The sequence below is a fragment of the Cervus canadensis genome, chromosome 20 (genome assembly GCF_019320065.1).
Source record: "Cervus canadensis isolate Bull #8, Minnesota chromosome 20, ASM1932006v1, whole genome shotgun sequence".
Taxonomy (NCBI): Eukaryota; Metazoa; Chordata; class Mammalia; order Artiodactyla; family Cervidae; genus Cervus; species Cervus canadensis.
In genome coordinates, this window is record NC_057405.1 from 20,328,844 (window position 1) to 20,346,356 (window position 17,513).

The 17,513-nt window shown below is 37.7% G+C and overlaps 1 protein-coding gene across 2 annotated transcripts in view; it reads left to right on the forward strand.

Annotated features, from left to right (window-relative positions):
* Positions 1–17,513, forward strand: part of ADGRB3 (adhesion G protein-coupled receptor B3) — an 851,399-nt gene that overhangs the window by 45,005 nt on the left and 788,881 nt on the right. The window lies entirely within an intron of this gene.

Sequence of the window (17,513 nt, forward strand, 5' to 3'; positions counted from 1 at the left end):
CCATACTGATTTGATTACTATAGCTATGTAATGTATTTTGTATCATGCCTCCAGCTCTGTTGTTGCTCAAGATTGCTCTGGCTATTCTGGGTCTCTTGTGGGTCCACATGACATTGAAGATTGTTTTTTTCTGTTTCTGTAAAGACTGTCATTTAGATTTTGATAAGGATTGCATTGAACATGTAGACCACTATGTGTAGTATGGACATTTTAACAATACTAATTTTGTAATCCCTGAAATGTTCAAAGAATTGAAAGACTAGTACACTGAAAAGTATAAAATACTAATGAAGGAGTTAAAGAAGACAGAGATAAATGTAAAGACATTCGTTTCTTTGTTTTTTCTTTAATTCCTTCAACTCTTTGGTTAAGTTTATTCCTAAATACTTCATGCTTATTGTTCACTGCTGTGAATTGGACTCTTTTTTAATTTCTTCTTTAGATAGTTTGTTGGCAAGGATGTAGAGAAAAGGGAACCTTTTTGTACTGTTAGTAGGAATGTGCATTAGTATAGCTATTATGGAAAACAGTATGGCAATTCGTCAAAAAATTATAAAGATTGAATTGTCATATAATCCAGCATTCACAATTCTGGATATCTATCTAAAATAAATGAAATTAGTATCTTGAAAAGGTATCTGCATCATGTTAACTGTAGCAATATTTAAAGTATCCAGGATATGGAAACAGCCTAAATGTTTGTTGATGAATGTATAAGAAAATGTGAGATAGATATATATATGTATGTATGTATGTATATATGTGTGTGTGTGTATACTCAGTCGCTTCAGCCGTGTCTGATTCTTTGTGACCCAGTGGACTGTAGCCTGCCAAGCTCCTCTGTCTATGAGATTCAGGCAAGAATATTGAAGTGGGTTGCCATTTCTTTCTCTAGGGGGTTTTCCTGACCCCCTGACCCAAGGACCAAACCTGCCTTTCCTGTGCCTCCTGCATTACAGATGAGTTCTTTACTTCGGATCCACTGGGGAAGCCTGCATATATGTATATATTCAGCCTTAAAAAAGAAGTAAATCTGCAACAACATGGATGAACTTGGAAGGCATTTTGCTAAATGAGATAGACTAGATAGAGACAAATATGTAAGATCTCACACATGAAATCCAAAAAAAAAAAAAAAATGGAGCATCTAAAAGCAGAGAGCAGAATGCTGGTTGCCAGGATCGAGGAGGTGGAAGTGGGGAGATTTTGGTCCCAGGGTACTATGCTTCAGTTATGTAATATGAGTAAGTTCTAAAGATCTACTGTACAGCATAGTAACTGCAGTTATTAACATGGTTTTATGTTTTTTTATATATTTTCTGTGATTTGAAGTTTTCTAAGAGGCTTGATCCTGTGTGTTCTCATCGCACACAAAGAATTTGTCACTATGTGAGGTGAAGGCTATGTTAACTATCTTGATGTGGCCATCATATCACGAGGTATACATATATGAAACAGCGACTCCCAAATGCCTTAGTGGTAAAGATCCCGCCTACAATGTAGGAGAGACAGGAGACGCGGGTTCGATACCTGGAAGGTTGCCTGGAGGAAGAAATGGCAACTCATTCCAGTATTCTTGCTAGGAAAACCCATGGACAGAGGAGCCTGTGGGTTGCAGTGTGTGGGTGTTGCAAAGAGCCGGACATGACTGAGGACACACACACACCAATGAAAAAGGATATTCTATGCCTTGTGAGCCTGTGTGTTAGTTGCTCAGTCGTGTCTGACTCTCTGCAACCCCATGGACTGTGTCCCACCAGGCTTCTCTGTCCATGGGATTCTCCAGGCAAGAACACTGGAGTGGGTTGCCATGCCCTCCTCCAGGGCATCTTCCTGGCCCAGGGATCGAACCTGAGTCTCCTGCATTGGAGGTGGGCTCTTTATCAGCTGAGCCCATTCTACGGGAAGCCCATTCTATGCCTTAAATATATACACTTTTAATTTTATCAATTATACCACAATGAAGGTGGAAAAACAATAAACTGGGAAACGGGGGAAAAAAGAACAAAGAGGGAAGGATGGAGGCAGTAAAAATAGACCTACACACACCAAGCAGGAGGGGAATGAGAGGCTGATAGTGGACAGGGAACAGGAAGGGAAGTTCTGAAGCGAGGGCCTGGGCGCAGGCTCTGCTGTGTACGGCGGGAGCCAGCTCTGGCGCATCCTGGACTGTGGAGATTCTGTGTCTGAAGCGCGGCCGAGTGCCTCATCTCCCTTCATCCTGAAGCCGTTAGGCCACTCTGAATGGAATCACAGAGCCAACCCAACAGGGTAGAAATTAATTTCTAAGCCTGGGGAGCCAGGAGGAGTGAATGAAATCATTTGAAACTGGTCTCATAGTTAGTTTACCCTTCGCTTGAAGCATACATTCAGATACCTACTAACAGGTGAATGCAAGTGAATAACATCAACAAAATGTGAATATTTTACATACATATAACTTGTATATATCTTATGTGGATTTGTAGAATTCATATTTATAAAAATATATATAAATAAATAAAACTTGGCAATTAAGCTAGATATTGCTAAATTTATTTTGTATTTCAAAATTGTAGGATTACCATCCGAGAACTCATAGCTTTTATCCATAATTTAGATAGAATGTAAGAGATCAGTTTTTCAGTAATGTATGGACATAGCACACAGACAAAGAGTGATTTCAATATGATGCTTTTAAATCACCCAAAAAGGAAAGAGATTCTAGTTATGGAATGATGCTCCTGTTTTCTTATTTATTACCTTTGCAACTTTTCTTACCTACACGTGATAGTTAAATGAGTTACATAGCTGCCTTTGAAATCTCTAAACTATTCTATGAAGTAATGCTGTTTCAATCTTTACTGCTTTCTTAATCTGTTATCTAAGTAAAGGTAAATTCTGTTCAAATTCTGTGACATTATTATTTTAACAGAAATTAAATATAAGTTGTCTGGGTGATAAAGTTGGAAACTTATTAGGACATTTTTAAAGCTATACTTCTTTGTTTTATTTTTTCCCTCTAAAACAAATTCACTCTATGAATTGTGTCACTATTCTAAAACATAAAACTTTTCCAAAATCTTTTGAGATGTAATAAGTTAATACCGTTAATACATTAAAGTAAAATTAGTTAGTAAACTTAGGATCTTTTAATAAAATTGAATTTATAGCTATTCAGCCCTTTTAAAAGATACCTGGATATTTGCATGAAGGGAAAAAAGTTTCTAATCAGGATGAAATGATCATCATAATAGTTGCTACTAAAGATTCTTTAATTTTATCAGAGGATCTTTTAAAGCTGTTTTGATGATTGATTGATTGATTAACTTAATTTCTAAAATTTCTAATAGTATTAGTCATATGATTTTTCAGATTGGAGGTAATAGAAAACTGTGATGCTAATAATGCCATGTAATGTGGCACATATTGTTTACATAGTATCTGAAATTTTCTAGTCACTCTACAGTTTAGGGCTAATGCTGTTTCCATAATTCTGAAGGGAAAATGAGCCATTCCAGAAGTAAGTGACTTCCTAAATCCCAAAAGGTGGATCTGGACTTTACAACCAAGGATTGTCTGTACCCAGAACCTAAACTCTTCCAATGACACCAGTCTGTTCCCTAGTCTGAGAACAATGCTCACGTTACAATATAGTTCATTAGTACATGGGCAAAATGCTGACATGAAGTAAGAAATATCTATGGTATACTTGGTATAAATAGTTTTAAAAATGAAGAAATGAATTTCCAAAGGACTTTTTGTAGAAAATATTCTAAGTTAAATGCAATCTGTTGGCACTTAAATGAGAAAATTCCAATTGGGACATTTATATTGATTTTAAAAAAGCACATTTCATGACTACTACATGTATAAGCACACTCAAGAATTCTCTCATGGTGAAGAATCCATCTGCCTATGCCAGAGCCACAGGAGATCTGGGTTAGATCCCTGGATTGGGATGATCCCCTGGAGGAAGAAATGGCAACCCACTCCAATATTCTTGCGAGGATAATCCCATGGCCAGAGGAGCCTGGTGGGCTACAGTCCTTAGGGCTGCAAGAATTGGACCCAACTGGGCAGCTGAGCATGCAAAAAAAGTCATTACACATTTTATCTAAGTATTTAAAGAAAACTTTCATATTGTTATTATTCACTCTGCTTTAGTGTGGGTTCTTCAGAGCAACAGAACCATTAGTGTTTGTTTGCTCATTCTATTATATATAGACATGTATACATAGAGAGATTTGTTCTATTATATATTTTCGTGTGTGTGTGTGTGCGCGTGCACGTATGTATAAGGAATTGGCTCATATGGTTAGGAGGATAAGTCCCAGGATGCATGGTCTACCAGCAGGAGAGCAGATGGTCTAAGTTTCAGTAGCAATCTGAGTCCTAGGGCAGAAGACTATTTCAGTTTAGAGACAGGCAGAGTGACATTTACTCTGCCTTTCCTTTCTATTCAGCTTTCAGCGGATTGGGTGCAGCCCAACAATGAGGAGGACCATGACCTTTTACTAGATCTGTGTATTCAAATGTTACTGTCATCCAGCTACACCCTCAAGGACACACCCAGAACAAAGTTTATTCAAACATTTGGTCACCCTGTGGTCTAGTCCGGGTGACACTTAAAAGCAACCATCAGAAACTTGTAGGAAACTTTGCATCAGTGCTGACTTTTGAGTCATTGTTAATCTAATTATAGAACAGTATCAAACACTCAACACATAAATATACGTAACTAGTTTTCAGAGTAAAGATGGTTACTGTTTATCACTACTGTCAATTAGAAATGACTTTCTCGAAATGTATTGTTTCTCCCTTCTCCTTTTTGCTTTTTAAATGTGGTATCAGAGTGTTCATTACAGAGCTAGACGAAACTCAAGCTGGCCTCTAGACAGGCTGTTGTTGCTCAGTCACTAAACTGTGTCCAACTCTTTGCGACCCCCATGGCCTGCAGCACGCCAGGCTTACACAATTACATTATCTCCCAGAGTTTGCTCAAACTCATGTCTTTTGAGTCTGTGATGCAGACTCAATGATTCCATCATTGCAGTCACTGTCCACAATGATTTTGGAGCCCAAGAAAATAAAGTCTGTCTCTGTTTCCATTTTTTCCCCTTCTCTTTGCAATGAAATGATGGAATCAGATGTCATGATCTTGGTTTTTTGAATGTTGAGCTTTAAGCCAACTTTTTCACTCTCCTCTTTCACTTGCATCAAGAGGCTCTTTAGTTCCTCTTTGCTTTCTGCCATTAAGGTGGTGTCATCTGCATATCTGAGGTTATTGATATTTCCCCCAGCAATCTTGACTCCAGCTTGAGGTTCATCCAGCCCGGCATTTCCCATGATGTACTCTGCATATAAGTTAAGTAAGTAGGGTGACAATATATAGTCTTGATGTACTACTTTCCCTATTCGGAACCAGTTCATTGTTCCATGTCTGCTTCTAACTGTTGCTTCTTGACCTGCATACAGATCCTCTCAAGAGGTGGGCGAGGTTGTCTAGTATTCCCATCTCTTTAAGAATTTTCCACAGTTTGTTGTGATCCACAGAGTCAAACATTTTAGCATAGTGAATGAAGCAGAAGTAGACATTTTGCTGGGATTCCCTTGCATTTTTCATACAAAAATATTTTATTTATTTTTTCCCAATTATTTTTTAGTTGGAGGCTAATTACTTTACAATATTGTAGTGGTTTTTGAACGCATATATATGGAATTTAGAAAGATGGTAACGATAACCCTATATGCAAGACAGAAAAAGAGACATAGATGTATAGAACAGACTTTTGGACTCCCTTGCATTTTTCAGTGGTTCAATGGATATTGGCAATTTGGTCTCTGATTCCTCTGCCTTTTTAAAATCCAGCTTGAACATCTGAAGTTCTCGGTTCATGTACTGTTGAAGCCTAGCTTGAAGGATTTGCAGCATTACCTTGCTAGCTTGTGAAATGAGTGCAATTATACAGTAGTTTGAGCATTCTTTAGCATTACCTGTTTTGTGATTGGAATGAAAACTGACCTTTCCAGTCCTGTGGCCCTTGCTGAGTTTTCCAAATTTGATGGCATATTGAGTGCAGCACTTTAACAGCATCATCTTTTATGATTTTAAATAACTCAGCTGGAATTCCATTGCTTCCACTAACTTTATTTGTAGTAATGATTGCTAAGGCCCACGTGACTTCACTCTCCAGGATGTCTGAATATTGGTTAGTGACCACACCATTGTGGTTATCCAGGTCATTAACACCTTTTTTGTACAGTTCTTCTGTGTATTCTTCCCACCTTTGCTTAATCTCTTCTGCTTCTGTTAGGTCCTTGCTCTTTTTATCTTTATTGTGCACATCCTTGCATGAAATATTCCCTTGGTATCTCCAGTTTTCTTAAAGAGATCTCTAGTCTTCTCCATTCTATTGTTTTCCTCTATTTCTTTGCATTGTTCACTTAAGAAGGCTTTCTTATCTCTCCTTGCTATTCTTTGGAACTCGACATTCAGTTGGGTATATCTTTCCCTCTCTCCCTTGCGTTTTACTTCTTTTCTCAGCTATTTGTAAGGCTTCCTCAGACAACCACTTTGCCTTCTTGCATTTCTTTTTCTTGGGGACAGTTTTGGTCATTGCCTTATGTATAGTGTTACAAACCTCCTTCCCTTCCATAGTTCTTTATGCATTGTGTCTACTGGATCTAATCCCTGAATCTATTTGTCATCCTCACTATATAATCATAAGGGATTTGATTTAGGTCATACATGACAGACCTAGTGATTTGCTGTACTTACTTCACTTTAAGCCTGAATTTTGCAAGAAGTATCTCATGATCTGAGTCACAGTCAGCTCCAGGTCTTATTTTTGCTGCGTTTGTAGAGCTTCTCCATCATCAGCTGCAAAGAATATAATCAGTCTGGTAGTGATATTGACCATTTGGTGATGTACCTGTGTAGAGTCGTCTCTTGCGGTGTTGGAAGATTGTGCTTGCTATGACCACTGTGTTCTCTTGGCAAAACTCTGTTAGCCTTTGCCCTGCTTCATTTTGTACTCCCAAGGCCAAATGTGCCTGTTACTCCAGTCTCTTGACTTCCTACTTTTTCACTCCATTCCCCCATGATGAAAAGGACATCTTTTTTTTTTTTTTTTTGGTGTTAATTCTAGAAGGTCTTGTAGGTCTTCATAGAACCATTTAACTGCAACTTCTTTTTTAGTGGTTGGGCATAGACTTGGATTACTGTGATGTTGAATGGTTTGCTTTGGAAACAAATTGAGATCATTCTGTTGTATTTGAGATTCCATCAAAGTACTGCGTTTCAAACTCTTTCGTTGAATATGAGGGCTATGACTATCCATTTCTTCTAAGGGATTCTTGCCCACACAAGTGGATAGAATAATCATCTGAATCAAATTTACCCATTTCCATCCATCTTAGTTCATTTATACCTAAAATGTCAATTTTCACTCCTGCCATCTCCTGCTTGACCATGTCCAATTTACCTTGATTCATAGACTCTAACAGTCCAGGTTCCTATGCAGTGCTATTCTTTACAGTACCAGTCTGGCTTTCACCACCAGGCACATACACAATTGAGTGTCATTTCTGCTTTGGCCCCGCCTCTTCATTCTTTCTGGAGCTATTTCTCCATCCTTCCCCAGTAGCATATTGGCAGGTTCAGTTCAGTTTAGTCGCTCAGTCGTGTCCGACTCTTTGCGACCACATGAATCACAGCACGCCAGGCCTTCCTGTCCATCACCAGCTCCCGGAGTTTACCCAAACCCTTGTCCATCAAGCCAGTGATGCCATCCAGCCATCTCATCCTCTGCCATCCCCTTATCCTCCTGCCCCCAATCCCTCCTAGCATCAGGGTCTTTTCAAATGGGTCAGCTCTTCGCATCAGGTGGCCAAAGTATTGGAGTTTCAGCTTCAACATCAGTCCTTCCAATGAACACCCAGGACTGATCTCCTTTAGGATGGACTGGTTGGATCTCCTTGCAGTCCAAGGCACTCTCAAGAGTCTTATCCAACACACCACAGTTCAAAAAAGCATCAGTTCTTCTGTGCTCAGCTTTCTTCACAGTCCAACTCTCACATCCATACATGACCACTGGAAAAACCATAGCCTGGACTAGACGGACCTTTGTTGGCCAAGTAATGTCTCTGCTTTTTAATATGCTGTCTAGATAAGTAATAATAATTTTAACAACAACCATAGCAATCAGACTGTGGTTGGACTAGATACTAGGTTAGTGCACTTTAGAACTTTTTTCCATTTAATACAGGAGAGATTCTATAGCTATACATTTCAGAGTTAGATATTGTCAGATGTTTGCCCTAGTGTGACACGGTATTGAAGTGGTGGGTTCCAGGTAAGGAGAAAACAGGCAGAATAGTAAAGAAGGGCTTTTGGAGGCAGACAGATCAAACACAAGCAGATGCCTGGGAGATTTTGCCAGCCCAGCAAGGACAGTTCCTCTGTCAAGGCTTACTGTGAAACCAAGGATCCAGGGGTGAAACTGCTGGGCACTGTGCTTGGGAAACCAGGTGTGGATGGGTGTCTTTCCACTCAGTGCTTGACAGGTAAAGTTCTCTTTCCTGAACCCAGATGTGGTATATATACTTTACTGGCTTTTGACCATCTTTCACAAGAATCTCGTAACAGTGATATTTCAGATACTTGGATGATCAAAGAATACTTCAAGTGTTCAGTTAATGCAGCCTGTTATACTCAACATAATCTTATTTTTGTTTTACGCCAAATTGGGAATATCCTTAAAGACAAAACCTATTACATAAATGAAGATAACAATGAGGGTAGCCTGATGATAGAAATTAAACCTAAGAAAATAAATTCAGAATAATAAATTAGTTTAATATCTTATTTATACTGTTAACTTTCAGTTGTGCCATATACTCTAAATTTAAGTGGCTACAAACAAAAAGGTAATATAAAAGCTCTCCATCATATACCAAATAAAGTTTCAGAAGTATTAATACATTTTTTCAAAAAGAACAAATAGTTATAATTCTTCAACAAATTTATTGACTTGGTTTTAGTGGCATTGGGACATTTTACCATAGAAAGCAACGAAAGAAACCTTTAACAAAATAAAGTATATTTGACTCTTCAAGATCAAAATATTTTGGTATATACTAAATACCATAAGTAAAATGAATGACAGATGACACATGAGCAGCTGATTCAGTGATTTCCAAAAGCCAAATAATTAAATATTTTAAAACAAAACTAACCAACGCTGGTTACATTATGACTTAAGATATACACGGCTAAAATCATGTAAGTTTGTTTACCTGTATAGTTTCAAACAAGTTGGTTTGTAATTCTTCCTCCCATTAGCTGTCTACAAAAATAACCTGAGATGCTAGTAAATATTTTTTATGATGGCAATATTTATAATATGCTGTATTAGAAACACAGTCCCCAAACCTTGGGCAATAAATTATGACACAATATGAGGTAATATGATACAGTCATAGAAAAAAATTATTTCAAAAGTTTTTAATGACATGGTAAATTCTGTTTGTATAATTGCTATTAAATTTTAGCAAGCAAGTTAACAAAAATGTGTATTAAAAGCAAACAGCATAGTAATTATTTTAGATTGTGAAATTATGTGTATTTTTCCTTTACACATTCTATATTTTTAATGATTTCTGCAGTGAGTATGCATTTCTTTGTATTGGGTAAATATGATGGGACTGCTCTGGTGGTTCAGTGGTTAAAAATCCACCTTTCAATACAGGGGATGCAGGTTTGATCCCTGGTTGGAAATGGGGTGAGTGTTGACTGATCTCATACTATCAAGAAGAGCTGAAAAACCTAGATTTTTCTGTGACTGTAAAATTTTGCAGTATGTGGCTACACAGATGTGGGAGAAGTCTAGCTCTGCAATGTTCATTTGCAGGCTTTGTCTTGTTCTTTTTCCTAGTGTCGTACAATAATTTGCATTCTTCCAGTAGTTCCCTGATAGCTCTCGCGTCTGCCCTCCGGTTTTCTCTGTCACTCTGGATTTAATGTACTTGGTTTGTCTACCAGTCTGTCTTAGTTATTAATCTGGTTTGTTCTTGAGCCTCTGCAGTGACTTTTTGCTTTGCAAATCTTAGTTTTAATTACACTGCATTGTTTATTTCAGTTCATTTGAAGTCAGTTAGGAAAAAAAAAAACTCAATCTGATTTTTTAATAATAACCTTTTAGCTCAGGGACAAAAAGGGACAGAAGGTGTATTTTTTAGACCTCCCAACACTTAAGAAATGCAGAATATGGTCCTTTCTTAAGATTTAATTCCGCATTGTATAATGGGGTCATTGAAATCTGAATTGAGATGTCTGGCCTACTTTTAATGAGGGCTTACTCTTTTAATATAGCCTTTATTAAGAGGGACTTGATTCCTTTGGGAGGAAAATGAGAGCAATATGGTATAAATTGCAATTATGAAATATTGTAATATGAATAAAAGGATAATTTTTCAGAAAGATTTTGAGGACATGTTTAAAATAGTAGACAATCACATGTAAATAGATTTTCTTTTGGAGTAGAACTGATGCTGTATACCATATAATTTAATTTTATGTTAATTCTTGTCATTAAAATAATCATAAAGTGTCCTTTTTGAAAATAATCTTTCTTTTAAAATAGGAGCCTATACTTTTGTGTATTTTAAAAATACACAAATATGGAACCAGGGAGTATTTGGATTTGGTCTCACACTTACGGGGTGGGGTGGGGTGATGTGCTCGGCAAAACAGAGAATGAAAATTTGTCAAGAAAGAGATGGTGCTTCAGTCTCCACAAAACCCCAGATTCTCCGGGGAAACTGAGCAGGAACTGAACCAGCTCAGACAAAAGACCTTCATACACTTGAACATGGATCTTCAACTCTGGTGGAAAAGCTCAATGTGCATCTTGTGAACCCTATTGATTGGACACAAGCTGCAGTGACAGACCACTTATTCAGTGCTTTACTCCTCAGTGAGTTAAGGAAGACCTCTAATGTTACAAATCCAAATAAAAAGGAAGGGAACACAGAAAATGAAGACTCTCAGAGAGCAAAAGAAAGCTTCAGAAAAGCTATAAATTATTATCCTGAGAGAATGGAAGAATATATTGTTTCTCTAAAATAATAATAAAAAAATCGACAAATCTGAAAATCTCTCAGAAATTAAAGCTATGAGAAGCAAAATAGAAGTTCAAAATATAAGGTAGTATAAAAATTAAAGATAATGGAAAGTAGGAAAAGTACAAAGATGGATAGTGAGAACTGAAAGAATTAAAAAGGTATGGGGTCAATCTATAAGAAACAATGACTGATGGGAATTCCAAAAATAGAAAAATATGGGCAAAAAAATACATAAATAGATAAGTATGTAATTGATTATCAGGTTTTTCAGAAATAAGGAGTACAGGACATGCTATCCAGATTCAGGTCCAATTTCCCAGGACAGTGATTTAAAGAATGTGAGTGATATGTACATCATTATTAATTTCTGAACATTGGGAATAAAGGCAAGATTTTAAAAATTTCCAGGAAAAAATAAAAAGCGTAACAGAGAAACAACTGGCATATAAAAGTAGAGACAATAGAAAATTCAAATGTTATTTCATTTTTAGTTAATAAACTATGACCCACAATCCCACTCCACTGGCATATATCTGGAGAAATCTATAATTCAAAAATATACTTGCACCCCAGTGTTTATAGCAACACTATTTACAATAGCCAATAGATGGGAGCAACCTAGATGTTCACTGACAGATGAATGGATAAAGATGATGTGGTATTTAAATACAGTAGAATGTTACTCAGACATAAAAAAAAAATGAAGTAATACCATGTGCAACAACATGGGTGGACCAAGATATTATCATACTAAGCAAAATAAGGTGAAAGAGGAGAGTAGATAAAGCTGACTTAAAACTCAACATTCAAAAAACTAAGATCGTGACATCCGATCCCATCACTTCATGGCAAATAAATGGGGAAAAATGGAAATAAGACGATTTTCTTGGGCTCCAAAATCACTGCCGACAGTGACTGCAGTCATGAAATTTAAAAGACTTGCTTGCTCCTTAGAAAAAAGTCTATGATAAGCTTAGTCATCACTTTGCTGACAAAGGTGCCTATAGTCAAATCTATAGTTGTTCCAGTGGTCATGTATGGATGTGAGAGTTGGACCCTGAAGAAGGCTGAGCACCAAAGATTTGATGCTTTCGAACTGTAGTGCTGGAGAAGACTGTTGAGAGTCCCTTGGACAGCAAGGAGATCCAACCAGTCAATCCTAAAGGAAATCAACCCAGAATACTCACTGGAAGTACTGATGCTGAAGCTGAAACTCCAATATTTCGGCCACCTGATGCGAAGAACTGACTCATTGGAAAAGACCCTGATGCTGGGAAAGATTGAGGGCAGGAGGAGAAGGGGTAGACAGAGGACAAGATGGATGGATGACATTACTGACTCGACGGACATGAGTTTAAGCAAACTCTAGGAGATGGTGAAGAACAGGGAAACCTGGTGTGCTGCAGTCTATGGGGTCTCAAAGAGTCGGATACGACTGAGTGACTGAATAACAACAACAAAATAAGTCAGACAGAGAAAGATAAATATCACATGATAGTGCTTATATGTGGAATCTTAAAAATGCAAATGAATTGAGCAGAAACAAATCCAGAGACAGAAAACTAACTTATGGTTATCAAAGGGAATGGGTGTGTGTGTTTGAGATAAATTAGGAATTTTGGATTAACAGACACACCTACTATGTACTAATAGATAACCAATAAAGATCCACTGTTTAGCACAGGTAACTCTACTTAGTATTTTGTATAAGGGAAAAGAATTTGAAAAAAATATATGTATGTATAACTTAATCACTTTTCGGTGCACCCTAAACTAACACAACATTGTAAATCAGCTGTACTTCAATAAAAATAAATTTTTAAAAAGATTTAAGAAATAAAATAAAGAGAGAAAGAGTTCTCTGTTATCAAGTGAATAAAAGAAGAATGTCATTTCAGGGAGACATTCTAAACTGTGTGCAAGATAAATTCCTTCAAATTTGTCAAGTGTAATGATTTTCCACTGAGAACTCTGTAGTCGACTGAGTGGTCAATCCCGCATGATGTTTGCCTAAAAACACCCTAAGGCCAAGTATTTGAAAAAATTTGTCCCCCAGTATTCCTTCTCAGGAAGTTTCTAAGTGGTATACAGTGAAAAGATATGTAAACCAAGAGAAAGAAAGATGTGGGATCCATAAAATTGGAAATTCGGGGAGAGATGAAGGGACTTTTGTAGAATTCAGATGTAATTACAGATATTATTAGGATAGATGATGGTCTTCCTTGGTGGCACAGTGGTAAAGAATCTGCCTGCCAATGCAGAAGATATAAGATTGTGGGTTTGATCCCAGGGTCAGGAAGATCCCTTGGAGTAGGAAATGGCAACCCGCTCCAGTATTCTTGCCTGGAAAATTCCATGAACAGAGGAGCCTGGAGGGCTACAGTCCATGGAGCTGCATCCAGTCAGACACGACTGGGCACCCACACATACACACAAGCATAAAGCTTATATTCAAATAGTTGAGAATCCTGTGTACAAGGTGGAAATCTAGCATTTCTGTGCAGCAATTTGCAGAGATAAAAGATTAAAAAAAATTTTTTGATGAAATGGATTATTGTGGAAGATTGTTCTATTTCTCTTTCTGAAGGTCTTCAAATGTAACATATGTCTTCAACCATGTATGTTTGTAAAAACACATTAGGTATTTATTACATGCCACTTTGGTCATCTGATGTGAAGAGCTGACTCATTGGAAAAGACCCTGATGCTGGGAAAGATTGAAGGCGGGAGGAGAAGGGGACGGCAGAGGGTGGGATGTTTGAATGGCATCACCAACTCAGTGGACATGAGTTTGAGCAAGCTCCAGGAGATGGTGAAAGACAGGGAGGCCTGGCGTGCTGCAGTCCATAGGCTTGCGAAGAGTAGGACACGACTGAGTGACTGAAGAACACCACGAAACAGCTGACTGTGTATCTTACCTTTCAGAGGAGAAGATGCTGAATACATATTAATAACTTAAACGTATATTATATAACTAGCAATTTGGTAAGTTCTGTGAGAGAGTGCTGTGAGAATACAAATGTGCTTTAATATACTTTGATTTCACATGTAAAATACCTAAAGTCCCCAAGCATATTTTTCCCCTAAAAACTAGCATTTGTCAAGTGACCTTCTGAGGTTCAGTATTCACTATGGCACGCTAAGTTTAGAATGTTCTTTTAGTTTAAGAACAGTGTAATATTTCACCATTCCTGTCAAATACATTAGAAAGAGAAAAAGATATTGTTATCTCTGTTTGGCCCTTGAGGAAGTTGAGTCAAGGGGAGATTGAGTAACTTGTCAAAGACAATTAAGTCAGGAAAGCTGTGGCTCTTGAGATCCAGGCACCAGTCACAGGACCTTGTTGTCAGGCTTGGCTTTTAGATAGAGAAAGAAACTAAGAAATTCAACTGTAGCCCCATTATTTTGCAGATGATAACATTTACGTCAGGGAACTTGCCCGCTATTAGAAAAGTGCAGGAGCTGAATAGGTATGAAGGTGACTTGATCTTAAGACTTTTGTTCTCTTCTGTGACCTTATGCCACGATCCATAAGATTAATTGTAGATATCATCTAACTTTTGAAGATTTTACTTTAAGTATTCCATTCTGTAAGAGAATAATTTTCTCTTCATCCATCTATTGGGTGTAATTTTTGGTAGTCACCTTAGCCTGAAAGACTCAGTGGAGGTACAGCGCCTAAGATACCTACATTGAGTCATGATGTTTATCTTTCTACTCCTGCTGGAATTTCTGTTAGAAGGAGGGCACCCACCTGACCCACTTCAGTTTGTTCTTCCCCAAATCCCAGGCTATTTCATATTCACTTAGGTTCACAGCTTATCTTGTCCTTTGCACTGATTTTTGTTCAATCATAGGCTTCACTGTAAGATTGCAGAAATGCATCTTGTGTTTCTGTCTTGGTTTTCTTTGAGGGCCTGTCCTGAATTTATGTCCCTAGTAACTCCCAACAAACATGTAAACTATGTGGTGGGTGTTGAATAGAGGGGTGTCCCAAATATAAACATTCTGTGTTTAATTTCATGGAATTTTTAAACTTAATTTTTCTCTCCTGGATATTATATATTCATTCTTAAAAATTTTTTTAAATATAATCATTATTACTGATCTAAATTCTGTATTCCTTTATTAATGTACCATTGTGGATTAGACACTAATGCAAGGAAATACATACTTCCTCTTAACAAAAATGCACACAATTTTTAATATTAGGGATAATTTAATGTAATTGGTGGTCTTAACTTTACCATGGCAGGGAGAAATAAGAAGCAGAGCAAAATGGGTTTTGTGGCATCTGCATCCTTAATTAATTTTGAAGTCTCTTTAAAAGAAAGACTAAAAAACTGTAGATGTGAATGTGAATATTTGAGACAAGGAAACAAATTCATAAGAAAATGCAAGTTTAAAAAACTGGTAAATGCCAAAAATGTCATGAAATTCAGAACAATAATAATTTCAGAAGTTAAATGACTGAGATAGATTTTTAAAATATTTTTTCCTAAATTTTTGACTGCATGCTTTTTAATCTCCTCTTCATAAGACATTGATTTTATATTTATCCCCCTGAGAAAAATAGAAACTTAATTCAATCTTCCCTCTAGCATGTGTTTTATTATTGATGGCGGAGATGAATAAAACATGCAACTTTGCACAATGGCTGGCGTGCTGTATGTAGTACTGCTTCAGGTTTGTGCTCTGAAAACCCTGGGGTTATGATAAGTTCTATTTCATACAATTCCCATCCGTAAGAGAGGAAGTATGGTTGTTTATCAAGTTGATTGCTGATAGCAGAGAACTTCTGTTTTGACTAGGCATTGATGAGAACCAAATTCTCCACTTAGAGTTTTATAGGCCTGATGATTGGAATAATTTTCCACCGAAGTCACATCATGCTCTGTATAATTCCAAATCTTTTTTTCTCCTCCACTACCCACATCCTTCCATTGCTAGGCACGGTAGGAGATGCTTTTATTGTGATAAAACCTTTGTGTCACAATGCCTGGAAAGTAACCAGTAGGAGGATTCCAGGAATCCATTCTACCTGAGGAAGGAAATGATAATATATTGATTATTCTGACTACGTGCATAGATCCCAGAAGACCGAAACTAAATGAGTCCTTTAATTACCTTCATCATAGCTGAATCTCAGATTGCCTGTGGTCATTATACTGTCAGCCAGTGTGATAGAGGCAAGACTGTCTTAGAAAGAGACAGTGGTCTTAACTGATTGCAACTGAAGTATCTTATTTATGCACATTTGACCCATTGAGACCCCATGGACTGTAGCCCTCCCTGTTCCTCTGTTCATGAAATTTCCCAGATGAGAATATTGGAGTAGGATGCCTTTGCCTACTCTAGAGATAGGCAGTAATGAATATATGTTAGTCTCAAAATCCTAATTTACAATGGAGAACCGCTGTGTAGTATCAGGAACTATACTCAATGTCTTATGTTAATAATAACCTATAATGGAAAAGAATTTGAAAAAGAACATATATGTGCAAAACTAATCACTGCTGTACACTTGAAGCTAACACAATATTGTAAATTAACTAAACTTCAATTTAAAGATAATGAAAAAGAAAAAAAAAAAAGACAGACGATCCTGCAAGCAAGGGACCCTAAAGCTGAAGCTTCCTCTGGCCTCTGAAAGTTTGAAATCAGATTCTCCATCTACCTTTATAAATGGACTCTAGAACTTGATTGGAGTTTATTACTGAAGTCTAAGCTTTTCTCCAGTTTCCCTGGTGGCTCAGATGATAAAGAATATGCCTGCAGTGTGGGAGAATTGGGTGTGATCCCTGGGTTGGGAAGATCCCCTGGAGAAAGGAATGATTACCCACTGCAGTATTCTTGCCTGGAAAATTCCATGAACAGAGGAGCCTGGCGGGCTAGAGTCCATGGGGTCACAAAGAGTCAGCCATGACTTAGCAACTAACCTAGAAACACAAGCTTTTCTCTGTGATTATGTAATCCCCTTATTGATGATTTCCCATTGTCTTAATTGTTGCGTATTTTCTCCTATCACTTTACGTGCAGACACAAAAGACACCCTCAGAGTTTTTCTCCTGATGCAGTTTAAGGAGGGGAGGTGTGGTCAGGGTTCAAGTAAAGTGCCCAGAGTCTAGCTCAGCGGGAAGTTGTCAACAACCGCCCCAGGTCTGGTGGGGTCAGTGACAGAAGTCCTAGCCCCAGAGCCTGGGGGGACTGAGGCCCCAAAGGGGGCAAAGGTGGACTCACCTAGAGTTGGACCTGGACTTTTAGTCTCCTGTTGCCGCCTCCTGACTGCTGCAGTGGTCCGCTGGAGGCTCGGGGACCCTGTATTCTGCTGTTCATTGAGTACAGAGCAGAGCAGAGAAGGGCAGGCAATGAAATGGTGGGGGGGAGGGGTGCAAACCAGAATTAAC